The sequence below is a fragment of the Macaca fascicularis genome, chromosome 1 (genome assembly GCF_037993035.2).
Source record: "Macaca fascicularis isolate 582-1 chromosome 1, T2T-MFA8v1.1".
In the NCBI taxonomy this organism is placed as follows: Eukaryota; Metazoa; Chordata; class Mammalia; order Primates; family Cercopithecidae; genus Macaca; species Macaca fascicularis.
The window spans coordinates 183,732,206-183,750,966 of record NC_088375.1 but is presented as its reverse complement, the minus strand read 5'-3'; the positions used below and the strand labels follow the sequence as shown (position 1 = coordinate 183,750,966).

General features: G+C 41.0%; 1 pseudogene; it reads right to left on the bottom strand.

Annotated features, from left to right (window-relative positions):
- Positions 1–2,661: 2,661 nt before the first annotated feature.
- LOC107127503 (protein shisa-5 pseudogene) lies at positions 2,662–3,128 on the bottom strand (annotated as a pseudogene).
- Between the last annotated feature and the right edge of the window lie 15,633 nt (positions 3,129–18,761).

Below are 18,761 nucleotides of genomic sequence, written 5' to 3'. Positions count from 1 at the left end.
CTAATTTTTTTGTAGTTTTAGTAGAGATAGGGTTTTACCATGTTAGCCAGGATGGACCTCGTGATCCACCCACCTCATCCTCTCAAAGTGCTGGGATTACAGGCATGAGCCACCATGCCCAGCCAAAAATACTTTTTTCTTTTTTTCTTTTCTTTTTTTCTTTTTTTTTTTTTGAGACGGAGTCTCGCTCTGCCGCCCAGGCTGGAGTGCAGTGGCCGGATCTCAGCTCACTGCAAGCTCCGCCCCCCGGGTTCCCGCCATTCTCCTGCCTCAGCCTCCCCAGTAGCTGGGACTACAGGCGCCCGCCACCTCGCCCGGCTAGTTTTTTTTTTGTATTTTTTAGTAGAGACGGGGTTTCACCATGTTAGTCAGGATGGTCTCGATCTCCCGACCTCGTGATCCGCCCGTCTCGGCCTCCCAAAGTGCTGGGATTACAGGCTTGGGCCACCGCGCCCGGCCCAAAAATACTTTTTTCTAAGGGGCTATTTAATTCAGTGCTCACACACTTAAAACATAAAAGTAGGCCTGCTTTACATTTTTGTTCAAGTATCCTTTAAAACCTCTGCTCAGTCTATTGCTGATTTATCTGGTTTCTTCATTAGACACCCAAGAGAACAGTTTTCTTCATTTGAAATATATAATTGCCAATTAGGGCATAGTTCTAAACTTGAAACAGTCTTACATAGGATACTACAGTTATCCTATGTAACTGTAGTAACTGCTTTAACTGCAAAATTTTAGAAGAATTATAACTCTTTAAAAGAAATGTTCTTTATATTTAATCTCATATGATTATTGCTGTTCAAGAAAGTTATGTCTAGGCCGGGCGCGGTGGCTCAAGCCTGTAATCCCAGCACTTTGGGAGGCCGAGACGGGCGGATCACAAGGTCAGGAGATCGAGACCATCCTGGCTAACATGGTGAAACCCCGTCTCTACTAAAAATACAAAAAAACTAGCCGGGCGAGGTGGCGGGCGCCTGTAGTCCCAGCTACTCGGGAGGCTGAGGCAGGAGAATGGCGTAAACCCGGGAGGCGGAGCTTGCAGTGAGCTGAGATCCGGCCACTGCACTCCAGCCTGGGCGACAGAGCGAGACTCCGTCTCAAAAAAAAAAAAAAAAAAAGAAAAAAAGAAAGTTATGTCTGTCGGATGCAATGTGTACATTCAATACACATGTATTAATTACATCCAACAGTACCACTATATGTGAGGACTGTAATAGGTAGTAAGGTACAAAAACTTAATTTTTGCCTACATGGAATTATAGTTTAGGCCTATTTATATAGAAGTGGTTTGTGCTGCCTCCATATGATCTACGCTTAAATATAGTTTATTATATTTATTTATTATATTTATATTAATATAATTTATTTTCAGCTGACACCTAATGCCTCGTTCCCATTGACTCCCTTGTCCTTCAGGTCTAAGGGTGTTGCTAATGGCTTCTGGCTGTCTTTGGTTCTTAAGATGTTTTTCTTCCCTTGTTTTTTGTTTTGTTTTGTTTTGTTGTTGTTGTTTCCAAACGATTGCATTTATTATAAACAAGGGTACAGACCCTAGACTCAGAAACACAACAGTTTCAAAGCTAAGACAGCTCTGGTGAAACAGTAATAGAGGGAGGAGGAACACTGAGGTATTCATGTCTGGGCCAGAGCTGCCATCCAGGGCCCCACACCCCACCTTTGGTCCAGATGGCCCCTTGGCCCAGGTGTCCCTGCTGCCAGAACACCCTGGACTGGGGTACAGGAGTTGCATATTCCATGAGGCTGGTGTCAGGGGAAGCAGGGACTCACAGTTGCCAGGTTGTCCGTCTCCTCTGAGCCAATTTCCCTCCACAACCCAGGGGTTTCAGTCTCATATCAACGATCATGTTTTAAAACAGAAAACAGGCAACATGTTTGGCTAAAATAAAATGAAAACACTGCAGGGAAGAGACCTGAGTGTGCTGGTGGACAGGAGCCCTGCTCACCTGTAGGAAGGGAGGGGCAGCAAGGGCAGCAGAGCTCCCTGTGGGCAGCTAGGCTGTGTGTGGATGTGGCCCTCCGGGTGGTCCCAGGGAAGATGCAGAGACAGGGAACAGTCCAGGCAGACAGCTATCAGGTGAGGAGGGCTCTGCCTGAAGTGTTCTGGCATCAGGCGGCTGCCTGACCCCCAACAGGCATGACACAGGCTCCAGGGAACAATGGGACATCTGCCCAAAGGATCAAAGCCCAACTTGGTCAGATCCCAAGCTTCACCTGCATCATGTCGAGCAGCAGCTGGCTACGCTGCAGAAACCAGAACACATCTGCATCATACAGAAAGCTGCGCCATTCTGGTGTGACAGGCCATACTTGGTCACCCTAGGGTAAGCTGGAGAAGAACTCCAGATGTGCCTTGGAGAGCCCCCTACCTCTCAGGGGCCACCTCACAGGGTGCCCCCACCACCCCATTCTTTGAGTTTGGCTTGAGATTTTAGGAAGCGTAATTTCAGGTGAGGAAGAAAACAAAGTCTGGTCCCAGCCCACTCTGGCAAGGATCGTTCCCCACCTCATCAGCATCAGAGGAAGCCACATATACAGGCAGGACACACACAGCACGCGTGGGCCGCAAGGAACTGTGCCTGCACACCACTCACACACACACAACATAACCAAGTGGCAGCCAGAGAGATCGGGGGACGCTCAGAGGACCATCTTCCGGGCATCCATGTAGGCCGGGTTGTAAGGAGGCTGGCTGGCGGGGTAGGGTGCCGCTGCTCCTCCAGCCGGGGTCTCATGGTAGGCCAGCGGGCCCATGGGCTGGGCCAGGTAAGGTGGTTACTGCGTTGGGTAGGGTGCTACTGGCATCCCTGGCTGAGGTGGCATGGTGTGGTACCCCTGGTAGCTTGGTCCAGGGTAGCTGGGCGGCACACTTGGAGGCTGAGGATAAGGGGCATGCACCACAGTGGTGGATGTAGTGGTGATGACAACCGGACGTGGTTGGCGGCATGTCATGTACAGGCAGCAGCAGGAGCAGGTGAAGCAGATGATGACAGTGATGACAGACAGCACAAAGATGGTCAGGCCAACGGCCAAGGTCGCTCCGAACCCCATGTTAGCCTCTGCCTTCACCCAGAGGCCTCCTGTACCCCTGGGCTTCCCCTCTTCCCATCGTGGACCACTCAGTTTCAACTTCCTCCCCTTTTGAGAAAAGGCTGTTTTTTTGTTTGTTTGTTTGTTTTGAGACAAAGTCTTGCTCTGTCGCCTAGGCTGGAGTGCAGTGGCACAATCTCAGCCCACTGCAACCTCTGCCTCCTGGTTTCAAGCCATTCTCCTGCCTCAGCCTCTTGAGTAACTGGGATTACAGGCGTGCGCCACTGCGCCGCTAATATTTTTGTGTTTTTAGTAAAGACGGGGTTTCAACATGTTGGTCAGGCTGGTCTCAAACACCTGACCTCATGATCTGTCCGCCTCAGTCTCCCAAAGTGCTGGGATTACAGGCATGAGCTATAAATAGTTCTTCTATAAAACTCTCTTAATTTAAGTCCTTCTGAGTATGCCATCAGTTTTATGCAAGGACCTTGATTAATACAATCTTTGTGAATATGTGATCTGAATGAAGGTTGATGTTTGAAATACTCAGATTTTGGTTAACTATAGATTTGTTTGAGTAAATACATTAAAAAGCTTGCTGCTTATTTTTGAAAGTAATGCTCCTTCCATCTCCTTTATTCTTCATCTCAACATTGTTTGTTTCCATAACTCTTATCTAAAGAGTTTTGTATTAATAACTCTTATCTAAGATTTAGCCTTTTTTTTTTTTTTTTTTTTTTTTTTGAGACGGAGTCTCACTGTGTTGCCCAGGCTGGAGTGCAGTGGCGGGATCTCAGCTCACTGCAAGCTCCGCCTCCCGGGTTCACGCCATTCTCCTGCCTCAGCCTCCCGAGTAGCTGGGACTACAGGCTCCCGCCACCGTGCCCGGCTAGTTTTTTGTATTTTTTAGTAGAGACGGGGTTTCACCGTGTTAGCCAGGATGGTCTCGATCTCCTGACCTTGTGATCCACCCGTCTCGGCCTCCCAAACTGCTGGGATTACAGGCTTGAGCCACCGCGCCCGGCCAAGATTTAGCCTTTTTACTTGCTTTTTTATAATCTTCTCTAGTAGACTGTAAGTTACATGAAGACAGGGACCATGTTTATTTTTTCACCATTATATTCCTTGTGACTACCATATAGTAGATAATACAAATTTGCTTGTCCACTTATTTAACAAACAATTATTAATTGAGCACCTAGTATGTGCCAGGCCATTTTAGGTTCTGGAAACAGAAAAACATGGCCCAAGTTCCTTCTCTTATGAAATGAATAAAACATTGAATTCCAAATATAGGTCTGTGTGATATTAATCGCCCTTACATTAAAACAAGGCATTCTATGAAAAAATATATTTGGGAAATATTTCCTTGAAAGTTAATTTTTTGTTGATTTTTGTCTCAGTTACGTAATAGGCACATTAGAATTTCCAAGAGGTAATTGATATATATGCAGTGTTTTCCAAACTTTTAAATCACAAAGCCCTCTTTACAATGAGCAAAGATTAAGACTTTAGGCCCGGCATTGTGGCTTATGCCTGTAATCCCAGCATTTTGGGAGACCAAAGCAGGAGGATTGTTTGAGCCCAGGAGTTCAAGGTTACAGTGAGCTATGACTGTGTCACATGGTAAGACTGTGTCCCAAAAAAAAAAAAAAAAAAAAAATCAAGGTAGGCCATAACTTTTTTTTTAACAAAGGTGGGAGAATGGTTGTTGTTTTGGATTTTTTGGGTCAGGAAAAATTTGACTAGAGGTACAAATTACCTGTCAAGTCCATTGCCATTTGTTATCCTTTAATTGATTAAAATTATATAATACCTGGTAATCTTCATGAATTCAGGAACCAGTGATGACTCTTTTAAAAGATACAAAAGAGGGAGGCTGAGGCGGGTGGATCATTTGAGGTCAAGAGTTCGAGACAAGCCTGGCCAGCATGATGAAACCTCATCTCTATTAAAAATACAAAAATTAGCTGGGCATGGTGGTGGGCACCTGTAATCCCAGCTACTCGGGAGGCTGAGTCAGGAGAATTGCTTGAACCTGGGAGGCACAGATTGCAGTGAGCAGAGATCATGCAACTGCACTCCAGCCTGGGCGACAGAGTGAGAGCTGCCTCAAAAAAAAAAAAAAAAGAGATTGAAAAGAATTTTAAACAGTTTTGCAGTTGACTCATGGGGTGATGTATAATTAATAATAGATCTTTAGTATAATAATTTGCTCCTCAAGAGATGTGCATGACGTTTAAACAGTTGGTAAAATTTCAAAATCATCAGTGTTCAATTCAGGGTCATACCAAGATAACTTTAATGTATTTTACTGACTCATCAGTATGTACTACTGCACAAACCATATACCTTCTCAATTCCACAATGTGTGTGCTCTTTTTCTCCCAGAAGAGGTCACAGTTACACCTCTTTTTCTTTTTCTTTTTAAATTTTTTTTTAGGTGGTGGTCTCACTGTGTTGCCCAGGCTGGTCTCAAACTCATGGGCTCAAGTGATCCCCTTGTCTCAGCCTTCCAAAGTTCTGGGATTACAGGCACGAGCCACCATGCCCAGTTTAGTTACACCTCCTAATCGCTATGTATTTGAAAAAATTTATCATCATTGAGCCTCAGTTTCTTCAACTATAAAATGAGATAATAATAGCTACCTCACAGGATTAAATAAGTTCATTTACATAAAATTTCTCTCATGAGTGGGAGATTACAGACAAGCCAGGTGACAGGCTAGAATAATCCATGTGGTAGTGGACTAGAGTTGGAGACATCAGTAAGAACTCATGTAGATACAAATGGTTACATTTAGAAATATTTACAGACATGTGTATACACATGGATTAGTATACACACATATATTTCTTTGATCTGTCAGCTGAGAAGGCCTAGAAGAAATGATACCCCATTAGCAATGAGCAGACTTAGTGCCCAGATCTTGGTTTCTAATACTATTCTCTATGAAAAGGATCCAGGGCTTCTTGGAGAAATAGCTGATTCTAGGGACTGGGGCAGCAAATATGCAAGATGAACCTGGATCATCTTGTAGCTAAGGAATTTTTCAAAACACACCCTCCACACACACACACACACACACACACACACAGATGGGATATGTCAAAGGGGCACAAAAGCCCATTGAAAGAACCCATAATGACCAAAAGTGAAACAATTTGAGCAATGAAATAAAGTAGCACTGGATTATACCCAAAGTATAAAATAAATATCTAGGAGTCCATACTAATATAAATAAATGATTGAATAAATTGATAAATTGAAGCAAATAGATAAATCTCTCCTACCAAAGAGTTCCAAATATATTATGCAGATACTCCACCCTAAAGAAGGGGAGCCTCTCCACTCCTGAAGTGTGGGCTGCATATAGTGACTTTTCTACCAAAGAGTACAATATGGAAAGGCAGAAAAAAAGAGGCATTTTACAGTGGAAAAGCCTGACAAACACTACTTTAGTTGGATGATGAAAGTCAACATCAACAGTCCTAAACCACGTTGGTGGTATATAATCCTGCTATGTGATAAAAATGGCACTTTACATTTATGGTCTTCCTTTAAAAAATTTATAACCACAGTCTAATCATGAGAAAAACATTCACAAATTCTAATAGAGAGGTATCCTACAATATAACCTTACCAGTACTCCTCAAAACTCCCAAGGTCATCAAAAACAAAGTCTGAGAAAATGTCACAGCCAACAGGGGCCTACGGAGACAACAGAACTAGATGTAATGTGAGATCCTGGATGGGATTATGGAACAGAAAAAGGACATTAGGTAAAACTTAAGAAAACATGAATAAACTGTGGACTTTAGTTAATAATAATGTATCTTCTGGTTTATTAATTATAATAATGTATCATACTATAATGTAAGATGTTAATAATAGGGGAAACTGTGTGGATCAGGTGGGGGGTATAAGGGAACTCTCTGTACTTACTACCTGCTTAATTTTTCTGTAAATCTAAAACTGTCCTAAATAATAAACTTGATTAATGAAAAAAAGCCTCTCATGATGCCTGGTATGTGAAAGCTGATAATCATTGTTATCATCATTATCATTATTGGTAATATAACCTATGTTTTTCTAATTTGTACTAGTTTATGGTCATAAATATAATTTTAACTTATAATAATCATCCTTGTTTCAATGGAAGCCACTGTGGCATAGAGAAGAAGCATGTAAGCTTTAGAGAAAAGCACACAGATTAAAACCCTGTGACCTTAGGCAAGTTATACTTTACCTCTCTAATTCCCTTATTTTAAGGATGGGGCTAAAAATAGCACCTACAATGACTGTATAGAGTTATTGATAGAATGACATGTAGTAAACATTCTTTCATTCATTCTATTCATTTTTATTGAGGGCCTACTGTGAAGAGAACCAAGAAAAGGGCTTTTTTTTTTTTTTTTTTTTTTTTGATGGAGGGAAGACAGAAAATAGTAGGAGTTCAGTTTTAGACCTGTTGAATTTGAGATGCTTATTAGATTTCCAAGTGATAACGTCAAATAAATGGTTATACATGAGTGTCTTGAACGCTGAGAAGAGGTTAAAGCTGGAGATAAAATTCAGCTTTACAGTTTTGGGACTGGGTAAATTGACCTGGGGAACATACGAACAATTAGAGCTCAAGTATCAGAAGAATGAGGAAAAAATAAATAAACGACTGAAGAAAAAGAACCAGAGAGGTGAGGAGAAAAATCAGGAGACAATGATGTCATAGACATAAAAAAGAAAAGTTCAAGAAGTTTTGAATACTGCAAAGAGGTCAAGTAGAATGAGGAAAGATCGGATTTGGTAATACTAAAGTTGTTGATGACATTGGCAAGAGTAGTCTCAGTTACATATGAAGTAATAAGGGCAGAAGCCAAAATGAAGTGGGTTGAAGAGTAAATGGGAGATGGGGAAGAATGGACAATGAGTATAGAAGAGCTTGAGAATTTTGCTCTGAAAATGAGCAAAGAAATGAGGTGATAGTTGAGGGTGAATTTAGTGTCAAGGGAAGGTTTCTAAATATAATATATTAGAGTATGCTTGTAGCAGTAGAATGATCCTGTGAAAAGTAAAAAAATCTAGTGTACAGCTGGGTACTTAAAGAGGTTTTTGTTTTTTTTTTAAGGTACTATTATTATTATTGGATCTTCAATCTCCCACCTCCAAAATCTTACCCAGCTATGTCTGGAAGCCTGAGCATATCTCATGTGAGATCATGAATAGTCCCTCTTCTACCATCTGTCATGCAGTACTCTCCTGCTAGACTCCCTTCAGTGAAATCTCCTGACTTCCCACTGCCTGTAGTATTATTTAATGATGTCTCTGCACTGCCACTGGCCCTGATGCCTATCATCTTGAGTATTCTGCTGTTCATTCCAAAGGGATTATCTCCTGATGCTCCCAAAGCTGATGGAAATCCTTTAGGTGCCAAAATAGTATAAACTTCTTCAAGTTCTCAGTGGGCAATATTTGGGGCAGAAGAGGTGCGAATGCCCTTCTCCCTCACTTTATATATCTGGGAACCAAGCAATGCCAATTGTGACTTATGGTCTCCCAGAGTAATTTCTAAAAATAGTCGTTCAGGGCAATCAGACAAGAGAACAAATTAAAGGGCATCCAAACTGGAAAAGAAGAAGTCAAATTATCATTGTTTGTAGATGATAGTATCTTATATTTGGAAAAATCTAAAGACTCCACAAGAAACTATTAGAACTGATAAACAAATTCAGAAAAATTGCAGGATACAAAACCAACATACAAAAATCAGTAGCATTTTTATATGCTTACAGTGAACAATCTGAAGAAGAAATTAAAAAGTAATCCCATTTACAGTAGCCACAAATAAAATTAAATACCTAGCAATTAACTTAAGGAAAAGATCTCTATAAGGAAAACTATAAATCGCTGATGAGAAAAATTGAAGAGGACATCAAAAAATGTTAATAGAGTGGAAGAATCAATGTTAAAATGTCCATACTACCCAAAGCAAGCTACAGATTTAATGCAATCCCTATCTAAATACCAATGACATTCTTCACAGAAATGAAAAAAAAAATCCTAAAATTTATATAGAACCACAGAGACCCAGAATAGCCAATCTTAGGATAAAGCAAAAAGAACAAAACTGGAGGAATCACATTATCTGACTTAAAATTATACCACAGAACCATAGTAATCAAAACAACACAGTACTGGCATAAAAACAGACACAATAGACCAATGGAACAGAATAGAGAACCCAGAAATAAATTCATACACTTACAGTGAACTCATTTTTGACAAAGTTGCCAAGAACATACATTGGTGAAAGGACAGTCTCTTAAATAAACGGTGCTGGGAAAATTGGACCCCTATCTGCAGAAGAATAAAACTAGACCCCTATCTCTCACCATATACAAAACTCAAATGAAAATGAATTAAAGACTTAAATCTAAGACCCCAAACTATGAAACTACTAAAAGAAAACTTGGGGAAACTCTCCAGGACATTGGTCTGAGCAAAGTATTTCTTGAGTAATACCCAAGAAGCACAGGCAACCAAAGCAAAAATGGACAAATGGGATCACATCACGTGAAAAAGCTTCTACACAACAAAGGGAACAATCAACAAAGTGAAGAGACAACCCAAAGAGTGGGAGAAAATATTTGCAAACTGTCCATCTGACAAGGGGATTAATAACTGGAATATATAAGGAGCTCAAACAACTCTACAGGAAAAAAATGTAATAATTCAATTAAAAATGGACAAAATAGTTGAATAGCCAGGTGCTCGGTGGCTCGTGACTATAATCTCAGCACTTTGGGAGGCCATGGCGGGTGGATCATGAGGGCAGGAGTTCAAGATCAGCCTGGCCAAGATGGTGAAACCCTGTCTCTACTAAAAATACAAAAAAAAATTAGCCGGGCATCGTGGTGGGGGCCTAAAATCCCAGCTACTCAGGAAGATGAGGCAGAGAATTGCTTAAACCCGGGAGGCGGAGGATGCAGTGAGCCAAGATTGCGCCACTCTACTGCAGCCTGGGTGACAGAGTGAAACTCCACCTCAAAAAAAAAAAAAAAAGGTTGAATAAACATTTTTCAAGAGAAGACACACAGGCCAAGTGTGGTGGCTCATGCCTGTAATCCCAGCACTTTGGGAGGCCGAGGCAGGTGGATCGCCTGATGTCAGGAGTTCGAGACCAGCCTGGCCAAAATGGTGAAACCCCATCTCTACTAAAAAAAAAGTTAGCGAGGCATGGTGGTGCGCACCTGTAATCCCAGCTATTCTGGAGGCTGAGGCAGGAGAATTGCTTGAACCTGGGAGGCGGAGGTTGCAATGAGCTGAGATCATGCCATTGCACTCCAGCCTGGGTAACAGAGTGAGACTCCATCTAAAAAAAAAAAAAAACATACAAACAGGCATAGGTGCTCAATATCACTGATCATCAGAGAAATGCAAATCAAAACTACAACGAGATATCATCTCACCTCAGTTAAAATGGCTTATATCTAAAAGACAGGCAATAACAAATGCTGGTGATGATGTAGAGAAAAGGGAATCCTTGTACATTGTTGGTGAGAATGTAAATTAGTGAAACCAAAATAGAGAACAGTTTGGAGGTTCCTCAAAAAACTAAAAATGGAACTATCACATGATCCAGATTTGGAAGCAACCTAAGTGTCCATCAACAGATGAATGGATAAAGAAAATGTGATACTTATACATAATGGACTACTATTCAGCCATTACAAGAATGAGATCCTGTCATTTGCAACAACAACATGGATGGAACCAAAGGTCATTATGTTAAGCAAAATAAGCCAGGCACAGAAAGATAAACATCACATGTTCTCACTTACAGGTGGGATCTAAAAATCAAAACAATTGAACTCATGGAGACAGAGAGTAGAAGCATGGTTACCAGAGGCTGGGAAGGGTAGAGGGGGTTGGAGGGAAGTGGGAATGGTTAATGGGTACAAAAAAATAGAAAGAATAAATAAGACCTAATATTTGATAGCACAACAGGGTGACTATTAGAGTCTATAATAATTTTGCTGTACATTTAAAAATAACTAAAATAATATAATTGGATTGTTTGTAACACAAAGGATAAATGCTTGAGGAAATGGATAACCCATCTTCCATGATGTGACTATTATGCATTGCATGCCTTATCAAAACATCTCATGTACTTCACAAATATACACACCTACTATGTACCCATCGAAATTAAAAATTAAAAGTTAAAAATAAAAATAGTCTATTCAGTTTCTAGTTGGAGTACTGGTCCCTAAGGGGCTCAAACTTAAGTTTATTAGCTGGGCCCATTCTTTAGGACTCCCATGCTACCTTCCCAATTGTTACATTCACCTAAAAACTACTTTTTAAAACAGGGTCTTGCTATGTTGCCCATGCAAGACTTAAACTCCTGGCTCAAGAGATCATCCTGCCTCAGCCTCCCAAGTAGCTGGGGTTACAGGCATGCAACCACAGCACCTGGTGTCACCCTGCTATTTTTATGACCTCTTCCTCCAAACTTCATGCAAATCAATTCATGCAAATTCCTAGTTGCCCTAATACACTGATCTTTTAAGTCTAAGTACCAGAAATAGGGATATAGCTTAGACTAAAACTAGAAAACTACCTAGAGTCAGTGGTGTGCCAAGGATTGGGTGGTGGGAGTAGTCTACTCTGAATGAATGCATTAAGGAAGTAAACTAAGTGTAGAGAATTTGAAAGCAATAATTAAACTGACTAACGATAGATCTAGTTTTTACTATCACCATGCACCAGCAATTTTAAACTATATCAGTGATAAAATACCCTCTCCTCAAAATATTTTGTTGGTCTAAGTTCTAGAAAGTTGTGCAGTTACACTATGAGTTTTAACAATATATACTTGCTTCCAATTAGCACATTTTTAATTACTTGAACAATGTATTGTACATGGAAGTTTACTCAGAGTCAGCCTGTGACACAATTAGACTCAGCTGCACATTTGTTTTGAGTAAGTTCATAATGGTTTAGAATTGCTTGAGCTCACTGCAGATGCTGTTCTTGTCTCTAACCCCTGCATTTAAACAGTAAACTTGGTATAAATAATGATACTAGGTTGTAAAGATGAAGAAACATGAGTTACTTTAATTCTATCATTTTACATGACTACATGGAGTTATCTGTGTTTAATAGCTAAAATGTAAAACACAGAAACATTTGAAAGCCACTCAAATCAATCCTGAAGAAACAGACATAATTTTTAAACTTTATTGTGAGAGGGGATTGCTATGAATCTCTGCCACAAACGTTCTTTTTGTTTAAGATGTCCTATTTGTAGATAGGATTCTTCATTTGAAGAAAACTTTTCAAAATCAAACTTAGTAGAAAGTTCTTCGATCAACAGTAAATGAAGACAGATTGACAAATCTGGCTATACTGTCTATTGAATATGAATATGTGAAGATTAAGTGTGATGGAGTCATTGACAAATATATAAAAATTAAGGCTCAAAAGCAAAATGTCATTTGTTATTGCAACAGACTCATATGTAAGTTATGTAAGTATAAGTTTCTTTCACTTACTTTTTTTTTTTTTTGACACAGGATCTCACTCTGTTGCAGGTGCTGGAGTGCAAGTGGCATGATTTCGGCTAACTGCAATCTTAACTTCCCAGGCTCAGGGGATTCTCCCACTTCGTCCTCTGGAGTAACTGGGATTACAGGTGTGCGCCACTACGCCCGGCTAATTTTTGTATTTTTTATAGAGGCAGGGTTCCTCCATGTTGCCAAGGATGGTCTCCAACTCCTGGGCTCAAGGGATTCACCTGCCTCAGCCTCCCAAAATGCTCAGATTACAGGTGTGAGAGGTGTGAGCCACTGCACTCAGCCTTTCTTTCCCATTTAAAAACTAAATTAATTAAAAAGCATTAATTTGTTATTTTTTCATTTTTTTGTACTTTAATATTTATTTTTCTCTTTTGAACAAAAGGAGATTTCACTGTTTCTATTTATTTTCTGGCCATTGTGATTATTCATTTCATTTTCTGATTTTTATTACAGATAATCTTGTCATCTAGAGGAGAAATGTGTTAACAAAATGATCCAATCCTGGTGCCAAACATACTATGTATACCCTACTTATAGTAACAACAATTTAATATTTTTACAATGACATTTAAAGTGTTCTTATTTCCCAAACAATCTGTATCTGAATTCATGGGACTTATTTTTTATATTTCATTCTGAATCATTCACCAATTTTTGTATTTTACAAATAAGAATTATCTTTTCTCTCCCAAATACATTGTAAATTCCTCAAGGTCAGTTTATGTAATAGAAAATTAATAAATAAAAATGTAATAAATATTCCCACTGCATCTTAACTAAACCAAAAACTAAATTTGATTCTGAGAAAGAAAAAGGCTAACCACTGAAATATATTGATTCCAAATTTAGCTGTTCTTGTAGCAAGGCAACTTCATTTTTTTTTTTTTTTTTGAGACAGAGTTTTGCCCTGTCTCCCAGGCTGGAGTGCGGTGGCATGATCTCAGCCCACTGCAAGCTCCACCTCCCCAGCTCAAGGGATTCTCCTGCCTCAGCCTCCCAAATAGCCAGGACTACAGGCGTGCACAACCATGCCTGGCTGATTTTTGTATTTTTGGTAGCGACGGGGTTTCACCATCATCTTGACCTCTGGCCTCAAGTGAGCCTCCTGCCTCGGCCTCCAAGGGTGCTGAGATTACAGGCATAAGCCACCACTCATAGCCTAGGCAACTTCATTCTTAATTGAAAATAATTATTATAACAATGACATGTCTCCCTCTGTAGCATATGTCTCTGGCACCCACGTTACGTATTCACAGACCATCTCTGATTTCAGCCACATTTGTGTTAGTCCATTCCAGTTCACCTCACATTGCCATTTCCTCCTCCAGTAAGCCTGCATTCTGCCCTAGGGCCCTCTTCAGACATCATGGAAGTATACTCAGCCCATTTGGCAAACACAGCCCAGAGTGAGGGGAAGAGAGGGGAGGAAAAGAAGTTAGAGATTTCAGGTGACAGTAAGAATAGTTCTCTATGAGAGTGGTGGAGTAATATAATACAATTTCTGAAAAGCATTAATGACCCACTTGAGACTAGCGGTGATAAATTTAAAGTGAGAGTGGCAGTATTGTTATGTTCCTCTCCAGTCACATTTAGCTATATGAGAATAATGGTAGAGAGTGTAATTTAACAAGTCTTGCCAAAGTGAGAGGAAAGCAAGGCAGGTTGTGTGGAGGGGAGTAATTATAATCATTAACCATGGAGTTTAAAGTAGGTAAGAATGGTGTGAGGTCACAAGTGGGATGAAGCATAAGTAAAAGGTCATAGGAGCAATAAGGTCTAAGTCTCAGGTGACTTTGAGAATTATTAAAGTCAGGAGCTTAAAGGGAGTGAATGGAAAGACAGGAGATGATGGTTAGAGACTGATACGCATGAAATTGATTAGGGAAATTAGGGAAAGATTATAGTTTATAGGTAAGACAAGATCTAGGATGTTAATATAGTAGTGAGTAGCAGAGGTAGGTGGGAAAAGGGGTCAGGTAATGAAAACGTGCATAGCCTAATGGAGGTTATATCTGGGGTAAGAGGTGACCTGTGAACTGGCTTTTTGTAGTGATCAATATAACAGAGATAAATGGCATGACAAGATTACTTCTGAAGGTCCCAAAGAAGATTTTGATAGTAAAGTAGTAATTAGTGCAAGAGAAAGTCTTGCTAAGCTGAGAGTTTTGGGCCACCCCTTGACTTCTAGTGGAGGCACTGACATATAACAAAACAGCATTTATTGAATGCTAAGGTGCTATACTCAGAATAAGTATAAGAAAATCTTGTTGTCAACTTATTGAGATCTGGCTTCAATTTCTATCCCTGTCCTAGAAAGGCCAGAGAACCAGATTGGGTCTTCTTGAGAGGGACAAGGCAGATGGGTGGACTGCCAGAAACTAAGGCTGGATTTTTATTTTTTATTTTTTTTAACTAAAGAAGATTTTTTTAAACAATGTTGGGTGGAGTTGTAATTAATTTGCTAGAATAGGCATTGAGAACAGAGAAATACCCAGGGAACTTAAAAGAGGGAGTCTACAAAAAAGCCCACAAAAGTGCTCTATTAAAGTTAGAGCCACTGATTGTGCAACTGCCACAAAGAGCACCCTGGAGGCAGATTATAACTGCATCAGCCAAGCGAGATTTTTCTGCCCCTTACCTCTCCTCCCTCTCCCTTGTTCTAATCCAAAATTCAGTCTTGTGAATGGGGGAGTAGGAGTGGAAGCACAAAGTGGTGAAGTAAAAAAGAAGTCAATTATGTCACTCTCCCCAACTAAGGCTGTTACATCAAAAGCAGGCCAAACTGTGTACAGGATAAGTTTAAATTGTATGAGAGTTTGAAGTAGAGTTTGGACTAGACTTTTTTTATTTTAAAAAAGAGACTTCATTTGATTAACTAGTAGGTTTTTTGTTTTTGTTTTTTAATAACTAACAGTGACCAGCAAAGCTACAGAGCTTTCCTGAGATGTCATCCAGGGATGGAGACAAAAAAGTTGAGAGAGTAGGCTTGAAGAAATCAGTGGGAAAGAACAAAATTACTTTGTGCTAGTACTGTACCAGGTCCAGCTTGTTCAATGAAAAGGTTACAATTATAAGGAGAAAAATGGTAAGTGTCACAGCAAAAGAAGAAGAAAAGTTCTAGCAGGGTTGAATGAAATAAAGAATCTAAGAAGTAAACTGGAAAAAGCACTATTTGAGCAGGACCTGAAAGTAACATTGCTTATTTCGGAAGAGGGAAATGGAGTGGGAGAGTGGATAGAATTTAAAGGAGAGAAGGGAAGACTACTAACTTACAAGATTTGTAGGTTTGGGTTCCCTAGAAAACAAATCCTGAGGCAAAGCTGAATTGTTTTTGTAAGAGTGAGGGAAAAAGGCAATTGACACAGCAAAAAATTGGGAGCAAATTTAATATGGTTCATTACTAAACTGGCCATTACTTCTCAAAGTTACATAACCAGAAACTTACCTATGCAGTACATCTCTGGGCAGGTTATAAAGAAACACCACGTGGAGGTGGCTGGTAAGATGGCCAAATAGGAACAGCTCCGGTCTGCAGCTCCCAGTGAGATCAAAACAGAAGGAAGGTGATTTCTGCACTTCCAACTGAGGTACCTGGCTCATTTCACTGGGACTGGTTAGACAGTGGGTGCAGCCCCATGGAGGGCAAGCCAAAGCAGGGTGGGGCACTGCCTCACCCGGAAAGCGCAAGTTGTCGGGGAACTCCTCCCCTAGCCAAGGGAAGCCGTGAGGGATTGTGCACTTTGGCCCCAATACTACACTTTTTTCACGGTCTTCGCAGCCCGCAGATCAGAACATTCCCTCAGGTGCCTACACCACCAGGACCCTGGGTTTCAAGCACAAAACTGGGCGGCCATTTGGGCAGACTCCGAGCTAGCTGCAGGAGTCTTTTTTTCACACTCCAGTGTCCCCTGGAACCCCAGCGAGATAGAACCATTCACACCACTGGAAAGGGGGCTGAAGCCAGGGAACCCAGTTGTCTAGTTCAGTGGATCCCATCCCTACAGAGCCCTGCAAGCTAAGATCCACTGGCTTGAAATTCTCGCTGCCACTACAGCAGTCTGAAGTTGACCTGGGACGCTTGAGCTTGGTGGGGGGAGGGGCGTCCACCATTCCTGAGGATTCAGTAGTTGATTTTCCCCTCACAGTGTAAACAAAGCCACTGGGAAGTTTGAACTGGGCAGAGCCCACTGCAGCTCAGCAAAGTTGCTGTAGCCTGACTGCCTCTCTAGATTCCTCCTTTCTGGGCAGGGCATCTCTGAAAAAAAGGCAGCAGCCCCAGTCAGGGGCTTATAGATAAAACTCCTATCTCCCTGGAACAGAGCACCTAAGGGAAGGGGTGGCTGTGGGTGCAGCTTCAGCAGACCTAAACGTTCCTGCCTACTGGCACTGAAGAGAGCAGCAAGTCTCCCAGCACAGCGCTCGAGCTTTGCCAAGGGTCAGACTGCCTCCTCAAGTGGGTCCCTGACCCCGGCGCCTCCTGACTGAGAGACACCATCCAGCAGGGGTGGACAGACACCTCATACAGGAGAGCTCTGGCTGGCATCTGGCAGGTGCCCCTCTGTGACGAAGCTTCCAGAGGAAGGAACAGGCAGCAATCTTTGCTGTTCTGGAGCCTCTGCTGATACCCAGGGAAACAGGGTCTGGGGTGGACCTCCAGCAAACTGCAACAGACCTGCAGCAGAGGGGCCTGACTGTTAGAAGGAAAACTGTGGAAAACAAACAGAAAGGAATCGCATCAACATCAACAAAAAGGACGTCCACACAAAAACCCCATCTGAAAGTCACCAACATCAAAGACCAAAGGTAGATAAATCCACGAAGATGAGGAAAAGCCAGCGCAAAAAGCCTGAAAATTCCAAAAACCAGAATGTCTCTTCTCCTCCAAAGGATCACAACTCCTCGCCAGTAAGGGAACAAAATTGGACAGAGCATGAGTTTGACAAATTGACAGAAGTAGGCTTCAGAAGGTGGGAAATAACAAACTCCTCTGAGCTAAAGGAGCACGTTCTAACCCAAGGCAAGGAAGCTAAGAACCTTGAAAAAAGGTTAGAGGAATTGCTAACTAGAATAACCAGTTTAGAGAAGAACGTAAATGACTTGATAGAGCTGTAAAACAGCATGAGAACTTTGTGAAGCATATGTAAGTATCAATAACCGAATCAGTCAAGCAGAAGAAAGAATATCAGAGATTGAAGATCAACTTAATGAAATAAAGTGTGAAGACAAGATTAGAGAAAAAAGAATGAAAATAAATGAACAAACCTCCAAGAAATATGGGACTATGTGAAAAGACCAAACCTACGTTTGATTGGTGTACCTGAAAGTGACGAGGAGAACGGAACCAAGTTGGAAAACACTCTTCAGAATATTATCCAGGAGAACTTCCCTAGCCTAGCAAGACAGGCCAACATTCAAATACAGGAAATAGAGAGAACACCACAAAGATACTCCTTGAGAAGAGCAACCCCAAGACACATAATCATCAGATTCACCAAGGTTGAAACGAAGGAAAAAATGTTAAATTAAGGGCAGCCACAGAGAAAGGTTGGGCTACCCACAAAGGGAAGCCCATCAGACTAACATTGGATCTCTCTGCAGAAACCCTATAAGCCAGAGATAGTAGGGGGCAATATTCAACATTCTTAAAGAAAATAATTTTCAACCCAAAATTTCATATCCAGTCAAATTAAGCTTCATAAGCAAAGGATAAATAAAATCCTTTACAAACAAGCAAATGCTGAGAGATTTTATCACCACCAGGCCTGCCTTACAAGAGCTCCTGAAGGAAGCACTAAATATGGAAAGGCAAAATCGGTATCAACTACTGCAAAAACACCAAATTGTAAAGACCATCGACACTATGAAGAAACTGCATCAACTAACGGGCAAAATAACTAGCTAGCATCATAATGACAGGATCAGATTCACACATAACAATATTAACCTTAAATGTAAACAGGCTAAATGCCCCAATTAAAAAACACAGACTGGCAAGTTGGATACAAAGTCAAGACCTATCAGTGTGCTGTATTCAGAAGACCCATCTCACGTGCAAGGACACACATAGGCTCAAAATAAAGAGATGGAGGGATATTTACAAAGCAAATGGAAAGCAAAAAAAAAGCAGA